The sequence below is a fragment of the Macaca fascicularis genome, chromosome 5 (genome assembly GCF_037993035.2).
Source record: "Macaca fascicularis isolate 582-1 chromosome 5, T2T-MFA8v1.1".
Classification (NCBI taxonomy): Eukaryota; Metazoa; Chordata; class Mammalia; order Primates; family Cercopithecidae; genus Macaca; species Macaca fascicularis.
Window position 1 is genome coordinate 46855942 of NC_088379.1, and position 26731 is coordinate 46882672.

General features: G+C 38.2%; 2 protein-coding genes across 10 annotated transcripts in view; both read left to right on the top strand.

Moving 5' to 3' along the window:
* The window catches only part of GABRB1 (gamma-aminobutyric acid type A receptor subunit beta1), a 447091-nt gene that overhangs the window by 342805 nt on the left and 77555 nt on the right, over positions 1-26731 (top strand). The window lies entirely within an intron of this gene.
* The window catches only part of ATP10D (ATPase phospholipid transporting 10D (putative)), a 279019-nt gene continuing 253044 nt past the window's right edge, over positions 757-26731 (top strand). The window contains exon 1 of the mRNA XM_065544966.2: positions 757-855. The gene's annotated coding sequence lies outside the window, so the exon portion shown is untranslated. The remainder of the gene's footprint in view (positions 856-26731) is intronic.

Consider the following 26731-nt stretch of genomic DNA (forward strand, 5'->3'; position numbering starts at 1 on the left):
AATTTTATATTCATGTTTTAAGACCATCTCAGCTGGGCACGATGGCATGGGCCTGTAGTCCCCACTATCTGAGAGGTTGAGCTGGGAGGGTCACTTGACTCCAGGAGTTTGAGTCTAGCCTGGGCAACACAGTGAAACCCTATCACTTAATAGAAAAAAAAAGAGTAAGATCTCTTAAACAACAACAACAACAACAATAACAACAACAACAAACTATTTCAAAAATTATAAAAGTGTCAACCAACAGCCATATAAGGAAAGATCTAACATTTAAATTACTTTAGAAATTTTGAAGGGTGGTAAGGGTAGTGAAACGATGACTTTTGTTGTTGTTGTTTCATCATAAGGCATTAACTATGTTCTTCCTACTTACACTACCACGAAGTTTTCAGACAAAGGTAACACTTAGTGACACCTGGTTACTTTTATACTGGTTTCTTGTTTTAAAAAATGGTTTGGCAACAGGTGCTGGAGAGGATGTGGAGAAATAGGAACACTTTTACACTGTTGGTGGGATTGTAAACTAGTTCAACCATTATGGAAAACAGTATGGCGATTCCTCAAGGATCTAGAACTAGATGTACCATATGACCCAGCCATCCCATTACTGGGTATATACCCAAAGGATTATAAATTATGCTGCTATAAAGACACATGCACACGTATGTTTATTGCGGCACTATTCACAATAGCAAAGACTTGGAATCAACCCAAATGTCCATCAGTGACAGACTGGATTAAGAAAATGTGGCACAGGAAGGGGCGGAGCAAGATGGCCGAATAGGAACAGCTCCAGTCTCCAACTCCCAGCGCCAGCGACACAGAAGACCGGTGATTTCTGCATTTTCAACTGAGGTACTGGGTTCATCTCACTGGGGAGTGCCGGACGATCGGTGCTGGTCAGCTGCTGCAGCCCGACCAGCGAGAGCTGAAGCAGGGCGAGGCATTGCCTCACCTGGGTAGCGCAAGGGGGAAGGGAATCCCTTTTCCTAGCCAGGGGAACTGAGACACACAACACCTGGAAAATCGGGTAACTCCCACCCCAATACTGCGCTTTAAGCAAACAGGCACACCAGGAGATCATATCCCACACCTGGCCGGGAGGGTCCCACACCCACGGAGCCTCCCTCATTGCTAGCACAGCAGTCTGTGATCTACAGGCAAGGCAGCAGCGAGGCTGGGGGAGGGGCGCCCACCATTGCTGAGGCTTAAGTAGGTAAACAAAGCTGCTGGGAAGCTCGAACTGGGTGGAGCTCACAGCAGCTCAAGGAAACCTGCCTGTCTCTGTAGACTCCACCTCTGGGGACAGGGCACAGTAAACAATAACAAACACAGCAGAAGCCTCTGCAGATGCAAATGACTCTGTCTGACAGCTTTGAAGAGAGCAGTGGATCTCCCAACACGGAGGTTGAGATCTGAGAAGGGACAGACTCCCTGCTCAAGTGGGTCCCTGACCCCTGAGTAGCCTAACTGGGAGACATCCCCCACTAGGGGCAGTCTGACACCCCACACCTCACAGGGTGGAGTACACCCCTGAGAGGAAGCTTCCAAAGCAAGAATCAGACAGGTACACTCGCTGTTCAGAAATATTCTATCTTCTGCAGCCTCTGCTGCTGATACCCAGGCAAACAGGGTCTGGAGTGGACCTCAAGCAATCTCCAACAGACCTACAGCTGAGGGTCCTGACTGTTAGAAGGAAAACTAACAAACAGGAAGGACACCTACACCAAAACCCCATCAGTACATCACCATCATCAAAGACCAGAGGCAGATAAAACCACAAAGATGGGGAAAAAGCAGGGCAGAAAAGCTGGAAATTCAAAAAATAAGAGTGCATCTCCCCCGGCAAAGGAGCGCAGCTCATCGCCAGCAACGGATCAAAGCTGGACGGAGAATGACTGACGAGATGAGAGAAGAAGGCTTCAGTCCATCAAATTTCTCAGAGCTAAAGGAGGAATTACGTACCCAGTGTAAAGAAACTAAAAATCTTGAAAAAAAAGTGGAAGAATTGATGGCTAGAGTAATTAATGCAGAGACGGTCATAAACGAAATGAAAGAGATGAAAACCATGACACGAGAAATACGTGACAAATGCACAAGCTTCAGTAACCGACTCGATCAACTGGAAGAAAGAGTATCAGCGATTGAGGATCAAATGAATGAAATGAAGTGAGAAGAGAAACCAAAAGAAAAAAGAAGAAAAAGAAATGAACAAAGCCTGCAAGAAGTATGGGATTATGTAAAAAGACCAAATCTACGTCTGATTGGGGTGCCTGAAAGTGAGGGGGAAAATGGAACCAAGTTGGAAAACACTCTGCAGGATATCATCCAGGAGAACTTCCCCAACCTAGTAGGGCAGGCCAACATTCAAATCCAGGAAATACAGAGAACACCACAAAGATACTCCTCGAGAAGAGCAACTCCAAGACACATAATTGCCAGATTCACCAAAGTTGAAATGAAGGAAAAAATCTTAAGGGCAGCCAGAGAGAAAGGTCGGGTTACCCACAAAGGGAAGCCCATCAGACTAACAGCAGATCTCTCGGCAGAAACTCTCCAAGCCAGAAGAGAGTGGGGGCCAATATTCAACATTCTTAAAGAAAAGAATTTTCAACCCAGAATTTCATATCCAGCCAAACTAAATTTCATAAGTGAAGGAGAAATAAAATCCTTTACAGATAAGCAAATGCTTAGAGATTTTGTTACCACTAGGCCTGCCTTACAAGAGACCCTGAAGGAAGCACTAAACATGGAAAGGAACAACCCGTACCAGCCATTGCAAAAACATGCCAAAATGTAAAGACCATCGAGGCTAGGAAGAAACTGCATCAACTAACGAGCAAAATAACCAGTTAATATCATAATGGCAGGATCAAGTTCACACATAACAATATTAACCTTAAATGTAAATGGACTAAATGCTCAAATTAAAAGACACAGACTGGCAAACTGGATAAAGAGTCAAGACCCATCAGTCTGCTGTATTCAGGAGACCCATCTCACATGCAGAGACATACATAGGCTCAAAATAAAGGGATGGAGGAAGATTTACCAAGCAAATGGAGAACAAAAAAAAGCGGGGGTTGCAATCCTAGTCTCTGATAAAACAGACTTTAAACCATCAAAGATCAAAAGAGACAAAGAAGGCCATTACATAATGGTAAAAGGATCAATTCAACAGGAAGAGCTAACTATCCTAAATATATATGCACCCAATACAGGAGCACCCAGATTCATCAAGCAAGTCCTTAGAGACTTACAAAGAGACTTAGACTCCCATACAATAATAATGGGAGACTTCAACACTCCACTGTCAACATTAGACAGATCAACGAGACAGAAAGTTAACAAGGATATCCAGGAATTGAACTCATCTCTGCAGCAAGCAGACCTAATAGATATCTATAGAACTCTCCACCCCAAATCAACAGAATATACATTCTTCTCAGCACCACATCGTCCTTACTCCAAAATTGACCACGTAGTGGAAGTAAATCACTCCTCAGCAAATGTACAAGAACAGAAATTATAACAAACTGTCTCTCAGACCACAGTGCAATCAAACTAGAACTCAGGACTAAGAAACTCAATCAAAACCGCTCAACTACATGGAAACTGAACAACCTGCTCCTGAATGACTACTGGGTACATAACGAAATGAAGGCAGAAATAAAGATGTTCTTTGAAACCAATGAGAACAAAGATACAACATACCAGAATCTCTGGGACACATTTAAAGCAGTGTGTAGAGGGAAATTTATAGCACTAAATGCCCACAAGAGAAAGCAGGAAAGATCTAAAATTGACACTCTAACATCGCAATTAAAAGAACTAGAGAAGCAAGAGCAAACACATTCGAAAGCTAGCAGAAGGCAAGAAATAACTAAGATCAGAGCAGAACTGAAGGAGATAGAGACACAAAAAACCCTCCAAAAAATCAATGAATCCAGGAGTTGGTTTTTTGAAAAGATCAACAAAATTGACAGACCACTAGCAAGACTAATAAAGAAGAAAAGAGAGAAGAATCAAATCGACGCAATAAAAAATGATAAAGGGGATATCACCACCGACCCCACAGAAATACAAACTACCATCAGAGAATACTATAAACACCTCTACGCAAATAAACTGGAAAATCTAGAAGAAATGGATAATTTCCTGGACACTTACACTCTTCCAAGACTAAACCAGGAAGAAGTTGAATCCCTGAATAGACCAATAGTAGGCTCTGAAATTGAGGCAACAATTAATAGCCTACCAACCAAAAAAAGTCCAGGACCAGATGGATTCACAGCTGAATTCTACCAGAGGTACAAGGAGGAGTTAGTACCATTCCTTCTGAAACTATTCCAATCAATAGAAAAAGAGGGAATCCTCCCTAACTCATTTTATGAGGCCAAAATCATCCTGATACCAAAGCCTGGCAGAGACACAACTAAAAAAGAGAATTTTAGACCAATATCCCTTATGAACATCGGTGCAAAAATCCTCAATAAAATACTGGCAAACCGGATTCAGTAACACATCAAAAAGCTTATCCACCATGATCAAGTGGGCTTCATCCCTGGGATGCAAGGCTGGTTCAACATTCGCAAATCAATAAACATAATCCAGCATATAAACAGAACCAAAGACAAGAACCACATGATTATCTCAATAGATGCAGAAAAGGCTTTTGACAAAATTCAACAGCCCTTCATGCTAAAAACGCTCAATAAATTCGGTATTGATGGAATGTACCTCCAAATAATAAGAGCTATTTATGACAAACCCACAGCCAATATCATACTGAATGGGCAAAAACTAGAAAAATTCCCTTTGAAAACTGGCACAAGACAGGGATGCCCTCTCTCACCACTCCTATTCAACATAGTGTTGGAAGTTCTGGCTAGGGCAATCAGGCAAGAGAAAGAAATCAAGGGTATTCAGTTAGGAAAAGAAGTCAAATTGTCCCTGTTTGCAGATGACATGATTGTATATTTAGAAAACCCCATTGTCTCAGCCCAAAATCTCCTTAAGCTGATAAGCAACTTCAGCAAAGTCTCAGGATACAAAATTAATGTGCAAAAATCACAAGCATTTTTATACACCAGTAACAGACAAACAGAGAGCCAAATCAGGAATGAACTTCCATTCACAATTGCTTCAAAGAGAATAAAATACCTAGGAATCCAACTTACAAGGGATGTAAAGGACCTCTTCAAGGAGAACTACAAACCACTGCTCAGTGAAATAAAAGAGGACACAAACAAATGGAAGAACATACCATGCTCATGGATAGGAAGAATCAATATCGTGAAAATGGCCATACTGCCCAAGGTAATTTATAGATTCAATACCATCCCCATCAAGCTACCAATGAGTTTCTTCACAGAATTGGAAAAAACTGCTTTAAAGTTCATATGGAACCAAAAAATAGCCCGCATCTCCAAGACAATCCTAAGTCAAAGAACAAAGCTGGAGGCATCACGCTACCTGACTTCAAACTATACTACAAGGCTGCAGTAACCAAAACAACATGGTACTGGTACCAAAACAGAGATATAGACCAATGGAACAGAACAGAGTCCTCAGAAATAATACCACACATCTACAGCCATCTGATCTTTGACAAACCTGAGAGAAACAAGAAATGGGGAAAGGATTCCCTATTTAATAAATGGTGCTGGGAAAATTGGCTAGCCATAAGTAGAAAGCTGAAACTGGATCCTTTCCTTACTCCTTATACGAAAATTAATTCAAGATGGATTAGAGACTTAAATGTTAGACCTAATACCATAAAAATCCTAGAGGAAAACCTAGGTAGTACCATTCAGGACATAGGCATGGGCAAAGGTTTCATATCTAAAACACCAAAAGCAACAGCAGCAAAAGCCAAAATTGACAAATGGGATCTCATTAAACTAAAGAGCTTCTGCACAGCAAAAGAAACTACCATCAGAGTGAACAGGCAACCTACAGAATGGGAGAAAATTTTTGCAATCCACTCATCTGACAAAGGGCTAATATCCAGAACCTACAAAGAACTCAAACAAATTTACAAGAAAAAAACAAACAACCCCATCAAAAAGTGGGCAAAGGATATGAACAGACATTTCTCAAAAGAAGACATTCATACAGCCAACAGACACATGAAAAAATGCTCATCACCACTGGCCATCAGAGAAATGCAAATCAAAACCACAATGAGATACCATCTCACACCAGTTAGAATGGCGATCATTAAAAAGTCAGGAAACAACAGGTGCTGGAGAGGATGTGGAGAAATAGGAACACTTTTACACTGTTGGTGGGATTGTCAACTAGTTCAAACAATATGGAAAACAGTATGGCGATTCCTCAAGGATCTAGAACTAGATGTACCATATGACCCAGCCATCCCATTACTGGGTATATACCCAAAGGATTATAAATCATGCTGCTATAAAGACACATGCACACGTATGTTTATTGCGGCACTATTCACAATAGCAAAGACCTGGAATCAACCCAAATGTCCATCAGTGACAGATTGGATTAAGAAAATGTGGCACATATACACCATGGAATACTATGCAGCCATCAAAAAGGATGAGTTTGTGTCCTTTGTAGGGACATGGATGCAGCTGGAAACCATCATTCTTAGCAAACTATCACAAGAACAGAAAACCAAACACCACATGTTCTCACTCATAGGTGGGAACTGAACAATGAGATCACTTGGACTCAGGAAGGGGAACATCACACACCGGGGCCTATCATGGGGAGTGGGGAGGGGGGAGGGGGGAAGGATTGCATTGGGAGTTATACCTGATGTAAATGACGAGTTGATGGGTGCAGCACACCAACATGGCACAAGTATACATATGTAACAAACCTGCACGTTATGCACATGTACCCTACAACTTAAAGTATAATAATAATAAATAAATTAAAAAAAAAAAAAAAGAAAATGTGGCACATATACACCATGGAATACTATGCAGCCATAAAAAAGGATGAGTTTGTGTCCTTTGTAGGGACATGGATGTAGCTGGAAACCATCATTCTTAGCAAACTATCACAAGAACAGAAAACCAAACACCGCATGTTCTCACTCATAGTTGGGAACTGAACAATGAGATCACTTGGACTCAGGAAGGGGAACATCACACACCGGGGCCTATCATGGGGAGGGGGGAGGGGGGAGGGGGGAGGGGGGAGGGATTGCGTTGGGAGTTATACCTGATGTAAATGACGAGTTGATGGGTGCAGCACACCAACAAGGCACAAGTATACATATGTAACAAACCTGCACGTTATGCACATGTACCCTACAACTTAAAGTATAATAATAATAAATAAATTTTTTAAAAAAATGGTTTGGTAACTTTTAACCTAGGCCTTGTCATATGTATTGAATTTAATGAACTATCCACTTAATTTATCTGTTTAACTCTCAGAAGATTGTCATTGTCTTAATTTAAATATCTTGATAGTAAAAACATGTGCACAGAATGTAAAGCGATAGTCATATTTAATTATTTCCAAAATAAAACTATTTTCTTGTCTACAAAAATAACGTGATAAGAAATATCTGTCCACCTAGTGTGATAAAATGGCCTAGCTTAGATATGGAAAATGTTCTGAGAAAATGGGAGGTTTGCAGAAGTGAAATATTAAGTTTTATTTATGTACAGCACCATATTAACAACTGGAAATAAAATTTTTAAAGCATAGTTTTCAGACATAAGACAGGAGTAGTTCTATAAAAGTTTGCCCTTGAATGGTCACATCTGGAGAATTATGTTCAGTTCTTAATGCCGTTTTAAGGTAATTTCATTCAGAAGGAGGAGAACAAGATATCTGTAAGACAAATATAAGGAGGCATAGCAGACATTCGGAATGTTTTAATGTGCTATCATATAGCAGATGAAACTGTGTTCGGAGTTGCCCAGTGTGTTATTCATAGTTCTTCAGAGAAATAGAGCCAGTAGGCTAAACATATCCTATTGGCTGTATTTTATATAGAATAAAATATATAATGTATAACATAAAATATATAATTTTATATAAAATACAGCCAATCAAGCCAATAGGACATGTATAGCATATACATATATATGGAATATATAGAGTATATAAAGAATATATATTTACATATTTTTAGAAACATATATATTTAGAAATATATATATATTTAGAATAGAAGCCTTTCTATTCTAAATGGCTACCAATACTATTTCCTCTCTCTCTCTCGCTCTCTGTCTCTCTATATATCCCACATATATACATATAAATATTGGTATATGATATATATATAAAATCTATATATATCTTATCTCTTTCTATAGATATCATATATATGATACATGGCTATCAATACCATTACATATATAATAGTATATATTATATACCAATACATATATATAGAGAGAGAGAAAGATAGATAAAGTACAGATAAGATATATATCTAGATAGACAGACAGAGTGAGAAGTAAGAAAGAGAGAAAGAGAGATTTATTATAAGGAATTGGCTCATGCAGTTATGGAGGCTGACAATCTCAAGATCTACAGAGTGAGTCAGCCGACTAGAGCACTGATGGTGTATTTCCAGTCCCAGTCCAAAGGCTTGAGAACCAGAACTGATAGCATAACTCCAGTCTGAAAACCTATCAGACTCAAGACCCAGGAAGTACTAATGTTTCCATTTCAGTCCAAAAGCAGGAAAAAACCTGATGTACCAGTTTCAGGGTAGTCAGACAGGAGGAATTCTCTCCTGCTCAGGGGAGGGTCAGTTTATTTGTTCTACTCAGGCCTTCAACTGGTTGAATGATGCCCACCCACATTGTGGGGGGCAAGCTGCTTTATTCAGTCTGCTGATTTAAATGTTAATCTCCTCCAAAAACACCCCCACAGGAATACCCAGAATAATGTTTGACTACTGGACACCTTGTTTTCCAGTCAAGTTGACACATAAAGTTAACCAGCACATCCAGAAATGCTAGATTTGAACCCGTTTAATTCCATTTAATTCAACTAGCACTTCTTAAGTAGCGACATGTGGCTCTTTGTACTACTAAGTGCTGGCGATATAGCAGCAACAAGTAGACAATAGTCAGAAGCTGCAGGAAGGTAGCTTTAGAAATTAAGAGACTCTCTGATGAGCAGCAGTGTTCATTCATGAAGTAGGTCCCTGTTTAAGAAAGAACTTCCCCTACCACAGAGACACTTCAACTAATTAGAAAAGGCCACATACCAGAAATAATATAGAAGACATTCCTCATTGAGAGGCCAGTTTCATTTTATAAACTTCAAGGTCTCTTTTAGCCTCAAAATCTGGACTGCTGGGAGTTCACTAAATTTAGTTACATCACTAATACATTGCTTTCTGAGCCTATCTAAAATATTAATTCTAAAGTGATCATGATTTATAAAGTATATTAGAATATAAGAAAAAATATGAATATATAAACATGTAAATACAAGGAAAATATGAAATATAGGACAATTACAGGCAAAAGCCTTTAAACCGTTCTTACTTTATTGCTGCCTGCCAAATCATTAGTTCTGATCTGAAATAATGTAAAACCAGCATCTACAACATGCTGCACACTTTCTATTCATGGACGCAAAACACCAAAAATAACAGAAGTAAATTGAACTTCATGAATGATTCATGACTTCCTTTGCTTTATGTCCCCATTGTCAAGAAAATTAGCAGCATTGGATATCTCCTTAGATAAATCTGATTTTGCCATATTCAGTAGACTACTTAATGAAAATGAATATTTCACATTTATGTTCATAGAAATGTTAATGAATTTTAGTGCCTGTAGCTTTTTTTGATGAGCAGAGGGGTGGGTGTAGAGAGGAAGGAATATTTTTTCGGAATTAATTTATTCCTTTTTCCAGCCTGCTTCTTTGAAACTGTGAAAAAGCACTCACTCTGAAAAGTATCTGATCTTTCAAAGTTATAAAATAAAAGTCAGTGGGGGAATGGAGTTCCTTCTATGAAAATTAATTTTTCTATCAACTTGACTATAAAGTTAGCCTTAGAGTTTTTCACTTCTATACTACAGACAGTTTATTTTCCATCCATGGGCAAGCGGCTGTGTAGATTGATGAGGAAATCTCAGATTTACAGATTTAGATTTCTGGACGTTTGTTCTTCAATTGGTGTTATGATGGGTGACAATTTTGCATCTAGATTCCAAAGAGGAAGTGTAAAATAAAGCTCACTTTTAAAAATCTAAAGCTTTTAGGAAATAACCAAACACTTAAAGACACATTTTAAAAAGGAACTTTGATCTTCTAATGCTGGACATCCTTGCTGAACTAAGGAACTTTGATTCACTTGAGATCCAAACTTGATAATAACAATATCTAATATTTATTAATGGCCCAGGCACTTTCTAGATTCCCCACTGATTCCTCTCACAAGAAGAAAATCAAAGCGTCAAGATAGTAACTACCTTCAAGACAAAAAACTCTAGAGGTTTGAATGAGATTTGAACTCAGGCAATTTGACTGGCAAGTCTACAATTTAGCCCTTATAGTCTCTTGAGAAAACTTACTTCTCAATACTGTCTTCACAAAACCTTTTTCTCTAGCTTCCCTACTGGGTGTGAGTTGGGTGGTTTTAGGTATAACTCTATCTGAACAGGAAGCAAACGCCTGCGAAGAAAACACATTTTAATTGGTCCTTCTCTGTCACTGAATCTTCCCAATTCAGTTCTTAAGTAGGCTTTATTTTTGACATTCTTGCCACTAAACTGAATATTGATATACTTTTAGAATAACAATTATTTTACCAAATCACTTCTATAAATGCAATAGATCACACAATGGCCAGAAACCCTTTCTCTTCTAAGTGGCTACCAATACTATTCCCCCAAATCACATCAGTGTGGTGCTGGGCCTGACAACAATGGTGCTGCAGTTTCAAAGTCCACTTATTATTCATAATTATAGTGCAACAGGCACTATATTTAAAGTCAATTTATTATTCATATAGATGCATTAACATCTACAACTTTGGAAATGGACATATTCTTATGAGAGGTCTTGGATTTTCTATGAACCACATCCACATAGGAATCATGAAACACGGATACAATTTAGTTTCCATATAGGTGTCAATTTCCACATTTAAGTTGCATTATTCTCATCTTTAAGATCAAAGATTTTTAAAGGGAGCTTTTAAAAACTATTGATACTATGCCCCACCCCAGACCAATAGCATCAGAATTTGTGGAACGTGGGTCCTAGCACAAGCATTTTTTAAGCTTCCAAGTTGATTCCAATATGCAGCCACATTTGACAGCCACTGCTCTAAGGCTGCCATGCATTGATTTTTTTTCCTCTTCTTTTTTTCTTTAACATCCTCTTTTAATAGACCCAGTTCTCAAAATAAAAAGCAGAATAGAAACATAGAAATGAAATAAAGTACAGCAAAGAACAGAAAATAACATGATTTTCAAAGAAAGAAATCACTGAAATGATCAAAGGAAAGATTGTAAACTATTCTTTCTTTTATTCTTTCTTAAAAAATGGCAGACGGCTCCATTTTTTCTCTCCAAAGGGCATGCCTTGAAATAGGTGGACCAATGCACCCTGCCTTACATTAGAATTAAGTGCTCCAGCTTGATATTCAAATCTATGTAATAAGAAGTCAAGTTGTTACAGGATGCTAAGCTATTTTTAAAACCCATATATAAAAATATATATTTATATTTACATATTTATTAAAATATTATATTTATATAATATATATTATATTTATATATATTTTAAAATATGTAAATATAAATTTAAAACCATATATATACACACACACCACATATTAATATGAATGTGACCAATAAACATTAATTTGAATAATCATGCTATGGAAAGAAGAGTTATCTATACTTGGGAGACAGACACATGGTCATCAGCCATTTTAGCAACATTCTCTATCATGTAAAAGAAATAAAGCAAGTTAAAATATGTGTTTGAATGAATACATAACGTTTTATACAAGAATAGCTTCTCAGGCCAGGCGCAGTGGCTCATACCTGTAATCCCAGCACTTTGGGAGACTGAGGCGGGTGGATCACCTGAGGTCAGGAGTTCACAATCAGCCTGGCCAACATGGCGAAACCCCATCTCTACTAAAAATACAAAAATTAGCTGGGCGTGGTGGCATGCACCTGTAATCCAAGCCACTCACGAGACTGAGGCAGGAGAATCACTTGAACCCAGGAAACAGAGGTTGCAGTGAGCCAAGATCGTGCATTGCACTTCAGCCTGGGCAACAAGAGTGAAACTCCATCTCAAAAAAAAAAAAAAAAAAAGAAAGAAAGAAATAGCTTGTCAAACTGAAATCAAGCACAGTCTATTTCTTTCAAACATAAAACGTTATATAAGAATAATTTCTGTGTGTTAATCTTCATCCCACCACACTGTGTCCTATAGATACTGACTGTACTCATTTGATTATGTAAAAAGGTAGATTTCTCAGAAAACTCCTAGTACATTATTGCATTGATTCCAAATCATTGTATTCCCAGAATTTAGATTATGTGGATCTACAATGTAGAGAAAAAAATTTCACTGAACAGAGCCAAGGGCTTGCCTGCTCTCATCTTAGGCACTATCAGAGCAGAATCACACAACATGTGTGAGATGCTCCTTGCAGTGCTTGTTGAACATTCAGGGTCTTGTTAAAATCAGATTCTGAGTTAGTGAGCCTGAGCTGGGGCTGGAGAGTCTGTATTTCAAACATTTCCCAGATGATGCTAATGCTATTGGTAGATGGACTCAACTTTGAGTAGTAAAAATCTGGAGTCAGTATAAATAAATAAATACATAAATACATCAATAATTTTAAGAAAAATTTTAAACAGCCTGTCTCACCTGTGCTCCTCAATCTACTTTCCCAGCCTGTTTGCTTCCTAATGTGATTTAAATGGTTAGCTAAAAGCCTTTTTTTCACACAGTTTGCTCAGCCTTTGAATCAGAGAGTTTGAGTTTTAAATAAACTGAGGCAGTAAAGTCATTTTCAAATTACCTGAAATACATACATCTGAACAGCAAATTTTGTTAAGTAACATTCCTGGTATTTCTCACATGTGGAGGACTTCCAGAAATATAGTATTTCATTAATACTCCTAATCCCACATTAAAAATAATATTTGGGTGAATATTTTCTATGCAGAAAGGACTTATTTTAACAAAGAAAAAAAATTAATCACTATATTTGATTTTATTTGACTCTGTGTCCAGAAACTAGAGGTTTTTTAGCAGAAGGAGCATATAGTTTACACCTCCGCTATCTAGAGGTCTGCAATTTAATGAGTCATTCTGGAGAGCACAAGTTTTCCAGACCTTATTTTAACTATTTTTGATGTAAATCTTTCTCAACACAGAATTCTGAAAAGCTTTTATCCTTTTGTGATGATTCAAGGTCATAACTGTGAGTATTTCTCACGATGTGTTAAAGCTCTAGCTTCACATGAATTGAAGGCAGATACTCTGATCTTCCTAGTGACCTGAAAACCTATCATTTTGTAAATATCTTCCTGGGCAGAGTGATGAACCACCTCTCTATATAATTAATGTGTCAACACTAGAAAAGTCCATCTTAGTCATTAGGCATATTTTTACAACTTAGGACATAGGTGTTTTTCTGGCATAATTCTCATTTTAAGTAACCTAGTCTCTTTACCAAGAATCAGTAATTGTTTTAGCATGATTGTGAGCTTCAGAGTCTCAGCAATGGTCCAGATCCTGAATGTCTACCTCCTCATTACCTTCCTCCATCCTGTCTGCAGTAATGATAGGTTCTCACAGGTCACCTGCGTTCACTCAGTATCCGGTTATTGAGTTATAAGTGTTTTCTGCATGAACTCCCTTAGTCTCATTGTTGTTGCCATTATTTTATATCTTCCTCTTTGAATTTTTACATGTTATATGTAGAGAGAAGGTATGTTACATAATTGTCCTCTGATTTTAGATTGGAAATATTCGGAAGTGTCCTCCCTTTTGCCCCAACAAATGCAATCATCTCCCTGTTGTCCGTCTGATTATTTCCTTCGAACTGTTCATCTAGTTGCATAATTAAAGGAACAAGCCTGATTCTGCTATATTTTCACAGCTTCCTCACCAATATGTACAGTTACAATAAAACTAAATTTTCTTCCTAGTTTCATGAAGTTTAAGAAGTATTATTCTGCTAGCTTGATACCAGGTTACAAAGTTACTCTTCTTAAAGTTTTACTTTGAAGAGAATGTCATGCACAACAAACATTGAAAATTATCTTTTGTTCCATATGAGGATAAATAATAATACTACAATGATAACATGACTAGAGCTAGCAAAAACTAAAGCAAAAACATGCTTAGATTGAATCTCAGATACCATGTCCACATGCCACAAAGACCATGAGAAGGGCAATCCAAGAGTAGGTCAAGGTGAGATATATGCTAAGTATATTTGGAGGCATGAATATAGAAGATTTAAGTCTGGCAAAGATGACACTAGACACCAGCTCTGAGACTTACACATTACTTTGACTGAATTCACATGGGAAGCATCTTTTTGTGATAAGTTCTGTTTTAGACATTCAAGATCTACACTTAGAACTAAACTGGTTTTTCTAAATCAAAGTTCTGAGAAAATGCCGTCGACCAAATGGAAGAAAACTGCAAGTAGAGCCCAGATAAGTGTTTACCATTTTAAATTTATATCATCAGTTAGACATTTAAGTGGAGATATCAAGTGAAAGTCTAAGTCTAGAATTCAGAGGAGAGATTCTATCTGGAAATACGAATTTACGAGTCATGATCTTATAGATATATTTAAACCCATGAATCTGAATGGCATTTCTGAGGTAATTAGTATACCTCAAGAAGAGGTCCAAGTGCTTAGTCTTGGTCAAATCAGTGCTAGAAGTTGGGGAGATAATAGAAAACACAAACATGGCAATGACTATGTGCAAGCACATTATAAATAATCTACCATTTAATCTCAACCATGACTATCAGTAGGTGCCACCGTTCCCATTTTTTCAAGGAGGAAGTGTTGTTATCATTTACCAACAAAGAAGCCGAGACATCGTGGGAATAGCTAACTTGCCCATGTTCATACCTAGTAAGTAGCAGAGCCAAATCTGCAAACTAAAAGAGATGACAGTGAGGTAGGAGAAAACCTAGGAGAGAAGGGTATGCTGGAAATCAAGGTTAAAAAAAAAAATGTTCTAGAAAAAGAAGTGATCACCTAGGATAAATGTCCCTGATAGTGCAAGTTGGGTGACAACTGATAACTGACTATTGGATTTAGCAACACAGAGTGCTGGGAGTGAAAGTCTAAATGGAGTGGATGGAAGCTAGACCAGGAGACAATTACAGTTATGAGGGGGATAAGAAAGAGCCAGTTGGAAGTGATGCAGTTATTGGTCATAACAAGGTCTAGAGATGGGAGTGAGTGGTGAGGTAAAATGGAGGAAATGATCATTGCAGAGACAAAGGAATTTAAAGTCTGGTGTATAGAAAAATAATCCACATGTATATTGGATTCACAAAGAACTAAGACAGGAGTTTGAAGTTGAAATAGAAGCCAAACGTAGAAAAAGGAGATTAATTAACCTTGGATTGGCAGATGACAGCAGCAATAAGATGACATAAGATTCAAATTTAGGAAGGAGTAAGGAAGAATAGTCTGGAAGGGACAAAAAGAAACGAAGAGTCACTTGAACCCGGGAGGCAGAGGTTGCAGTGAGCTGAAATCACACCACTGGACTCCAGCCTAGGTGACAGAATGAGACTCCATTCCCCTACTCCCCAAAAAAGAAAATGAAACAGAGTCACTTTGTATAACTCCCAGGCTTAATACCAGGGATGTAGGAGAAAGAGCAGCAAGGACTTGAGAGAGCTGTTGGGTAAGCTATGTTTGTAAGAGAGAGCAAGGTTTTGATAAGAGGAGGTGGTGAGGATGAGAGCACTGAGGATAGGGGGATTTTACTTTTGATGGACTGTGTGCTTCAGTGGGCATAAAGGAGGGTTTTGGAATCATGGAGGGCTAAGAGCTAAAGACAGAATAAAGAACATATAGATCCAGCCGGATGCAGTGGTTCACACCTATAATTCCAGCACTTTGGGAGGCTGAGGCAGGTGGATCACTTGAGGTCAGGAGTTTGAGACCAACCTGGCAAGCATGGTGAAACCCGTCTCTACTAAAAATACAAAAATCAGCTAGGTTTCATGGCACACATGTGTAATCCCAGATACTTGGGAGGCTGAGGCAGGAGAATTGCTTGAATCTGGGAAGCAGAGGTTGTAGTGAGCCAAGATCATGCCACCGCACTCCAGCCAGGGCGACAGAGTCAGACTCTGTCTCAAAAAAAAAAAAAAAAAAAAAAGTGTATATATATCCTTATGGGATGTCATTAAAATATCATGTAAAGTGCCTGGTACAGTGCTTACCGCATTTTAACTACTCAATAAATGGAGGTAACAACTGTCATGAAAGTACAGGGTAATCAGCTATTTGCTTCCCCCAGAATTCTGAGCAGCTTCAACTTCTGTAACATTGTGAGTGCTCCTGTTCTTCAGTTTTCTCACACTTGTCATCACTGTGATTATTGCCACTGCTGCTGTCAATGTCGTCATCACTTTCCCCTCTTCAATTCCAGCCATTTTTTCCCATATCTCTTGGCTTTCACCTAAAAAGCTGATCTTTCTGTACATCACCAATCAAATCAAAGCTCTCTTCTCCTTTGCTCTGGAGCTGACTGATGACAAAGTGCTACTTGTCTCACTCTTCCTGGCTGTATTTATCTAAGTTCCCAGATGTTTCTGATTCTTTCATCCTGCAAGTGTTCATTGTGCACATGCCATTTCTGACACCGTCAGTACTTTTAGGATGACAAGATGACTACATCCTGGTCCCTCAAAAGCTTACATTCCCAAAGTAGCATTTTTACAGATGCACCACGCCATTCTCAAGCGTTTTAGAAAATCAGAAATTAGATCATTGATCAGTAACTAGAGAAACCTTTCACTGATATTTTAACTAAGCATTAAATTCCAATGTGCTTTTTTTGTGAAGTCCACAGGCTAGTGATTCAATTCCTTTTAGGCTAACTTGTGATCACTTGAAAAGACTCTGAAGACACATATTTCTCCCTATTATTGGCAGGTTAAATATTAATACAGCCACTAGTTTTAGCTTGTCCCTGTGTACCTCATTGCTAAGCAGACAACTTTTCAACATTCTTTTGTGTGTTCTACGAAGCACCATGCAGATGATTGCTCAGCCTGCTTGGTAGAAAAGGAGGTGATGTGACAAGGTATTTAGCTCACAGTTCCTCTTCCTAATTCCCAGGAAAGAAATACCCAGTATTTGTTGCATTGAACAACTCTACGTCATACACAATTCTAGATAAATCTTCCATTTTGTTAAGGAAGGAAAATGGGAGTTGGGGGCAGATGCTTTGGTATATTTTCCAAAATTTTCAATTTGTAGATTTAACAGTTTAGTTCCTAACTAATACTTTGGGGAATCAAACAGAATGCTAAAAAAGTCTTGGTTAATAATTCAGATACTCATAAATCTATTTATTCACCCACAAAGTTTCTAGACTCTTTACCACGTGTCATGAACTATTCTAGGCAAAACAAGCCCCAGCTCTAATGTACCTTATTATCTATTATAGGCAAGTATAAAATAATCAAAACAGTAGGAAATGTAATGCAGGAGTGATAAAGAAAAGAAAATCCAGGTGGAGGGATTGAGAGGTATGCAGTCTGTGAGTATGTGCTATACACAGACATTCTGTTTTAGATAGGGAAGTCATGAAAAGTCAATAACACTACTCAAGGAAAGTAAGCCACAGCATCTGTGTACATTTCATAGACACGAAAACCAGGCATTGAGCTGTTGAAAGATCTATTCAGTGCCAGAAAGACACTCAACAATTCTGAACTGTGGCTTAGGGAGAGCAGAAGATGCTTCAGTGCCCTGGAAGTTACTTTTATTGAGTCTTTATCACTCTCCATTAATTACTGCATTCAACCAATTATGAACAAGTACCTAGAAAGTAATGACATATTTATGTGAGTATATGTGTGCATATGTGTGTGTGGGGGGGTTTAAGAGAGAGAGAGAAATGCTTTTATACATTTTTTTTTTAGTCCCACAGCAACCTATAGGAAAAGTAAGAGAGCTGTCATTAGTTCTATCATGCTGATGGAGTCACCAAGCCCAGGAGAAGTCAAATGAATTCACCAAATACATACAGTTAGAAAGTGGTGAAGCCCAGACTACATTATGGGCTATATGAGTTAAAAATCTGTTCTTCCCAATGTAGGAAACTTTACCCTGTTGAACCAGGTTGTTTTCATAAAGCAAAAATAAATAAATGCACACACACACACACACACACACCACTTTACTTAATTAACTTTCTTAGGTCTCAAGGGTATTTCTGAACGCTGAAAAGCCATAGTTTACTACGTAATAAGTGGCCAAGAAGAATTCTAGTTTCCCCCAAAGTGCTAACTGTAACTTTGTGTATATAAATGCATTTAGTTGAAACTTAACATTCCAAAATTTAACATTTGACATTCTGTGGCCAGTTAAGGTCTTGTCAAGAAAACAGAAGAGTCACTCAATATATTCGAGGTGTTACAAGTTTTAATATAGGGAACTAAGAACTTACACAAAGCTTGGAAAATCTGGTGAGCACAGGTCAGAGAAACCAGCCTTGGTAATTTCAGCCTGCAGCACCCAAGCAAGGAAGGTGTTGTAATACTCAAGGATCTCAGGGAAGCTCCTACCAACTATCTCAGTCTCTATAGTAAGTTGGAGGTACTCAAATGCTCCCCAGTAAGTCTTTGTGAATCTCACATCAGCCCATGCATCTGGCAGCAGTTGCCTCCAGAAAATAACGGCCTTTCCTCCACCATGTTCCAAATCTGGTGCTGTCTTAGTCCATTTGTGCTGGTATAATATAATACCTTAGATGGGGTAGGTTGTACAGAGAAGAAATTTATTTCTTACAGTTCTACAGTCCAAGATCAAAGCACCAGTAGATTCAGCTGCTAGGGAGGGCCGACTTCCTGCACAGTCAGACATCTTTTCACTATACTCTCACATGGCAGAAGGGATTAGCTGGATCTCTGGGGTCTCTTCTATAGGGCATTAATCTATTCACTAGGGAAGAGCCTTCATGATTTAGTCACCACCCAAAGGTCCAACCTCCTAATGTCATCGCCTCATGGAATAGGATATCAACATAAAAATTTTCTGTAAACACAAATATTCAAGCCATAGCAGATACCAATACATCTCTTTGGCAAACTCAAACCTGGGAAAGGAGATTCTGAAAAAAAAATTTCACAATCTTTTCTATGATAGCTGTGGTAGCGATGCCAAGTTGACACAAGCAATCTAAGACAAGCATGTCAAAGTTACCTCAGAATTTCATGTTGCATTACTTGTAAGTTTGCTGAAGCACAGCCTGGGATCTTATACTTTGACTGGCATAGCACAGGAGCAAGCCACACAGCCAGGGAGGATACCTCATCATTCACTCAACTTTCAAACCATGTAGTCAGTAAATATTTGAAAAGATCTTTACATGTGCAGTGAACAAAACAGACAAGAACCCAGCCCTTGTGGCACCTGCATATTGATAGGACTTTATTCTCAACTCCATTAAATTTGCATTTTGGGGAATTTACAAGCTGTTGAGTCATTCACAGACTGGGGAGCATTAAGAGTTTAAGATTACTTCAGCCATTTTAATAACCAACTGCAAAATCATTCAGTTCAGTTATAAAAGCAATCCAAAATACCCACCAAGTCTTAAGATGTCATTCCTTGATTCATTGTTTTGATCCCACAACACCAGTGGCCATGCTCTCTGGAAATTAATCACAATAATTCACAACGTTTATATAACCTTTTGCACTTATCGAAATGTATTTTCTAGCATTGTCTTGTTTGACCCTCATAAAACATCTAGCAAGTAAAGGTGGGTAATTTTTCTCTTTTCATTACTGAAAAATCTGGAACACATCAAAGGGCAATAAATTATCTAGTTAATTAATGACCAGTGGTGGTCTGCAAGTTAGGTCTTCACTCAAATTAGTATTCTTCTACAGTATCACACTGCCTGTTTTGTACTAAAAGAACTAGAATCAACACTTGATATATAAGAAAGTATAGAATTTTTTAAACTCTGACCTTCTAATCATTTTTTCCCCACTTGTAATTGTTTTTCCAGCTTAAATTCTGAACCAAGGTGTCTGGAAATGTTGTTTTCTTTGTTTAATGAAAACATGAACAAATCTCCTTTGGACAGAGCTCTTCCTTTCATGAACATCCCCTGCAATAAATAGGTCACCTGGTCACATTCATATCTATGAGTAGTTTATTAAGTCACATCTGCCCTAAAAGATCTATGCCTGGCAAAAATCCCTTTAGGGAACACAAGCACTTAGAATTTTAGAACCAGAGAGGACACTGAAGATTATTTAGGTCAACTCCCTCATATAGAGATGAAGAGAGTGAAATCCTGTAAAGCTCAATGGCACTGAGGTCAAACTCACACGGTTAGTTGCTTAGAAGCAGACTAGCGTGCAGAAGTCTGATTTAAAGATTCAGTGAGCATATCCTATGCTGTCAGTATGTGAGGGGTGCAGAAAAGTTTTTATTGTTTTTTTAATTAACTTTTTCTTTTTTTCTCTATCTGAATCAGTCTTTAGAAAGGAAAATTTTAAACACATCCTTCTGCTTAAAATCTAGTTGTGGAAACTTAAAACTGCTTAAAAAACCAAGGCAAGAAATAAATCATTGCTAAGTAATCGTCCATAAACTGGAATTTCTGTAATTCACTGAAGGAATAGATCAGGGATTTATTTTTAATACCTGTCTCATTCTACAAAAGACATGAGGCACCCCACAAAAAAATATTTTCAATACAAAAGGATTAAAATTAGCAATTATGGTGACTAAAACAAAGGAAAACTATGGATAAAAAAATAATAAAGCCAGACTGTTATTACAGTTGAAAGACCATACAATTGAAAGACACAGACCTCAATTTTATCACTTAGTTTTCTAATGGCTGAAGTAAATAAAACACAACTTATGATTCAAATTTTCCATAAAATAAAGACCTAGTTTAATATTCAGAAGATGTACAGCTTTTCCTAATGAGGTGTGAGGAATAGTTCTCCGGTAGGTATTCAGAAAGAGGGCCCTGAATTTTATCCAGTTCTTTCTTACACAACAATGTGGTCCATTAGTATAACACCAAAGTACAATTCATAAAGCAGCATATTAGATCCAAAATGATGTCACAAAGGGATCCAACACCCTTGTGATCTGGCTTGTTTGAAAGGCACCATTCAGGGTATGTAGAGAAATGGATCAATTACCTGACCCTCAAGTATTTCCTCCAAAACATTATTTATGGCACTATGGAAAGCAAGGAAATGGACCTCAGTGCTGTCATATTTGGCAAGAGTGTGTGGTGTGAAGATTCTATCATGCTGGCTGATGGATGCTCCACAAGCTTGGATTATCAGCCAAGTAGAGACAGGTGTCATTAAGGGCATCTGTGAAAATGCAAGGACCTAACTGAATCCTGTTTAATACGCTTTTGCAGGGCTAAAGAGTATGGTTAAAGTCACCCCCACTCAACTTAAAAAAATATATATGTTCTGGGTCAAGCAGAAAACAGATCTGAGACAGGGTTAGAGAATTTAGGAATGGCTATTTGGAGGAAATGAGACTTGAACTTGGACAGACAGGGAAGAGAAGTGAGGAATTTTTAAACGTGAAGAAAATCACACACCACTTTGGTGGGCGGGGAGGTACAGGTAGGAGACAAGTCAGTTTGGGATCAAGGTTTGTGACTTTAAAATGCAGCAACAATGGACCAAATCCAAACACAATTCAGTTTGACCCTTTTTATAGAAATATTGCCAGTAGAAATTTCTTTAATTTAATATAACAGCACTGGTTTGATAGGATTTCAAGCCAGTGAATTCAGTAAGTGGATTTGTTTTGATGACCTTTGCTAATTTGTTGAATGCTGTGAAAATCCCCTGCAGACTTTCTAACGGTTCCAAAGCTAAAATTAATGACCTCACTGAGGATACTGTCAGCTGTCCTGATTGAGAGAATGGCTGAGAATGACTGATGGACCCTGGTTGCAAAATGAGACTTAGAAATTTGCAGCCTGGCGTGTATATATCAGAAAATTATACCTGTGCTCACTAGAGAGCATGTGTAGGGTCAGAGGACCAAAAGAATTGTAGTTACATTTATACTTAATTGAAATCTAAACCTGTGCCAGGTATTCATATTATCCTCACAACCTCTCTAGGAAGTAAGAAGTATCACTGGCTTCTACATATGGTAACAGAAGCTCAGAAACTTTTAGTAACTTGCTCAGAGTTACACATCTAGTTAATATCAAAGACCTTGAACTCATGCCTTTCTGACTTAAAAGCTAGCGTTTTAATCTCTGTACAACATAGAGTGTCAGCTTCTTAGGGGCTGTTGCTTTAGATTATATTACTAAAGTGCTTTGGTTGATAGTATAGAGCATAATAAAGGAAAGCAATTTCTCAGAGAATAATCATGGAATTTGAAGGCTGAGAACCTGAAATTTGAAGGCTCACTGAGGGATCATTAACCCTGTCTTCTAATTCTGGATATGACATATGAAAGAGTGGTAGCAAAGGTGAGCAATTCAGAATACTGCTAGACCTGGCTAATGGAGAAATTGATGGTTGGGTTCACAATACTGTGCTCTTCAAAACTCTTCCCTGCTGTCTTCTCTGGGGCAGGTCAACAATTAGTTGTAGAATATGAGAAAGGAGCTGTGTTTGGGCATAAAAAGATTTCTAAACAGAGTTTACCATATATTGTTATCATGTGCCATCATGATATTATATGGTTGAGTACTAGAAGCTAGGTTTCTGCTTTTGTAATGAAAATGTCCTGATGACCTGTATATTGAAAGGTTATTGTTTTTAGTTTGGAGGAAGAAATATCAAAACATATAGAAAGTCATGTATAACTAGGTTACAAAATCAAACTTACTGAACCTTTTTTATGTGACCATCCCTTAGCATTCAGCAATGAATATCAACACAAGCACTATAATTCATGCTTGGATTTAAATTTTAAAAAAATCTTAAGTGTCAGTGGAGTATCTCCAATCAATCTGTTACTGGCACATAGCATATTTTTGTTTTGTTTTGAGGTTTTTTTGTTTTACTTTGTTTGGTTTTGTTTTGAGAGAGTCTTTCTCCATCCCCCAGGCTAGAGTGCTGTGGCACAGTCTCAGCTCACTGCAACCTCTGCCTCCCAGGTTCAAGCGATACTGATGCCTCAGCCTCCCAAGTGGCTGGGATTACAGATGCGCACCACCACACCCAGCTAATTTTTGTATTTTTAGTAGAGACGGAGTTTCACCATGTTGGCTAGGCTGGTCTCAAACTCCTGACCTCAGGTGATCCACCCGCCTCGGCCTCCCAAGGTGCTGGGATTACAGGTGTGAGCCACTATGCCTGGCGGCATTCTTTTAAATAAAGTTCTCAGTCCGTAAAATGTTTTTCAGTGCTTAGTGAAGCATTTATCTACACTATTAAAATCTATGTCTGATGTGTCTTCCCTCTTCCCCGAACAATTGAATATTCTCTCTTGAAGACATAGCTTTTAGAATTGGCATCAAATAATCAGAAATGTTTGGTTAACTGATGAATTATTTAATTAATCCATTCAGCAAGTACTTATAGGCTGGGTGCGCCCTTAGCACTATGCTAAGATGACAATGGAGAGCAAAAGTTAAGAGGATCCCTATGCTCCCTAATGGAGCTTTCAGGCAGTAAAGGAGATAGGCACTTGTCAAAGACTTACACCAATAAAGGTGAAATTGCTATGAAATAGTGATATTTTATGCTACTAAAGAGTGAATTGGCAGAATTGGACTTAAGGAGGTAAAGAGAGTTTTCTGGAGAGTGTGTCGATTGCTTAGAAATCTAAAGGATGAGTACAGAGTTAACTAGGCAAAGAGGAGATGAAAGTGCCTTCCAGGTAGGGAAAACAAGTTGAAGACCCTATGCAGGAAGGATCTTGGTAAGCATGAGGGATGAAAGTAAATCTAATGTGGTTGTAGTAATAAGAGACAAAAGACCACGGTGTGAGTTAAAACTGGAAATGTAGGTATAAGTTGAACATTCCTAATCCCAAAATTCAAAATGCTCTAAAATCTGAAACTCTCTAAGCACTAACATGATGCCACAAGTAGAAAATGTTACGCCGGACCTCATGTGACTGGTTATAGTGGAAATACAGGAACACAGCAGTTTATTCAGCATCCCCAAGGGAAAAAAAAGACCCTCCCAGCTTTTTCTGCTGGGATTTATCTTTTCTGCACATGCTCAGATTCCCTCAAGCAAGCACACCTACAAAGCATAATAAAATGACATGTGTGCAGACCAGACATGCCAACAGCAGCTTTGCCACAATGCCCCACATGAGGCCACAAACCTACATGCATTACTCACTGTGTATTTTTTGCTTATTCTTTGTTTGTGGTATAAAGATATTGTTGAAAATGGCAAAAAAAAAAAAAAAAAGGCCCGCAGATACCCCTATCAATTACAGTGAGAAGAAAAAGAGAAAGAATTTCTGTTTGTTTATAGCACAGAAAGCCAAGCTGTTGGAGAAATTGGGCAGCACTGTAAGTGTGAAACATCCTACAGAAGAGTTAGGCATTGGAATGACCACCACATATGACCTGAAAACACAGAAGGATAAACTGTTGAAGTTCTATGATAAAAGTGATGAATAGGAGTTAATGAAAAATGGAAAACACTACATACAACTAAAAATGAAGATCTTGATTGTGTATTGAAAAAGTTGATTTGTCAACATGGAAGATGAACACATGCCAATTAATGGGATACTGATCATGAAACAAGCAAATATCTATTATGATGAACCTGGATTGAAAGAAACTGTGACTATTCAACACGCTGGTTGCAAAAATTTAAGAAAAGACATGGCATTAATTTTCAAGATTTGCAGTAATAAGGCATCTGGTAATTATGAAGCAGTGGAGAAATTCATTGATGAGTGTGCCAACATCATTGCTGATGAAAATCTGATGCCAGAACAAGTCTATAATGCTGATGAAACATTACCATTTCGGCATTATTGCCCCAGAAAGACACTGCCTTCAGCTGATAAGACAGCCCCTACAGGAATTTAGAATGCCAAGGACAAAATAACTGTGCTAGCATGTGCCAATGCTATCGGCATGTATAAGTGTAAACTTACTGTGTGATTGGAAAGTTTGCATCCTTGCTGTTTTCAAACAGTGACTTTCTTACTAGTCCATTATTATACAAAAAGGCATGGATGACCAGAGACATCTTCTCTGATTGGTTTTGTAAACATTTTGTACCAGCAGCCTCATGCTCACTGCAGGGAAGCTGGACTGGAGGATGAATGTAAGATCTTGTTATTCTTTGACAACTGTTCTGCTCATCCTCCAGCTGAAATTCTCATCAAAAATAATGTTTATGGCAGGGCACCGGTGGCTCACTCCTGTAATCCCAGTACTTTGGGAGGCTGAGGCGGGTGGATCACTTGAGGTCAGGAGTTCGTGACCAGCCTGGCCAACATGGCAAAATCTCTTCTCTACTAAAAATAAAAAAATTAGCCAGGTGTGGTGTAGCGTGACTGTAATCCCAGCTACTTGGGAACCTGAGGCATGAGACTTGCTTCAACCCAGGAGGTGGAGATTGCAGTGAGCCGAGATCATGCCACTGCACTGCTGCCTGGGTGACAGGAAAACTCCATCTCACAAATAATAATAATAAAAAGAAGAAGAAGAAGAAGAAGAAGAAGAAGAAGAAGAAGAAGAAGAAGAAGAAGAAGAAGAAGAAGAAGAAGAAGAAGAAGAAGAAGAATGTTTATGCCATGTATTTCACCCAAATGTGACTTCATTAATTCAGCCACATGACCAGGGTATCCTTATTTTATATTGAAGAGCAAATACAAAAACACTTTCTTGAACAGCATGCTAGCAGCAGTGAACAGAAGTGTGAGTATAGAAGGTTTTCAAAGCAATGATCATGAAGGATGCCATATATGCTGTTGCCAACCCTTGGAACATAGTAACTAAAGACACAGTTGTGCATGCCTGTCACAACCTCTGGCCTACGATTATGTTCAGTGATGTTGATGAACAAAGTGTTGAGCTTGAAAGATCCATATATCAAGTGAAAAAAAAAATGATGTCTGACTTCCTTATATTTGCAAAAATACATATTTTAGAGTCCATTAGTAAGTTGAAAAATGTGGATATCGAAGTTTTTAACATAATTATGAGGCTTCAGTTGTTCATGCATTGACCAATGGTGAAATAGCCAGAATGGTTCTAAATCAAAGTGACTGTGATAATAGTAACAATGAATATGATGTTAACACTACAGAAAAAGTGTTACAGACAACAGGTTAAAAATGTGTGATGGGCTCATTGAAGGACTAGATTAGCATGCATTCATAATACAACAAAAAATCATGTCAGTTATAAAATCAAAGAAAGACTTTTAACACAAAAACCATTGTTAATGAGGCAAATGACACTGGAGAAAACATTTTAAAAAGTCATCCTACAGAATGCCTCCTCCTTCTTAAAAGACCCACTTCCTGGTCCCTAGCTTTCTTCTTGTATTTCTCCTCACTTGACAGAAAAAC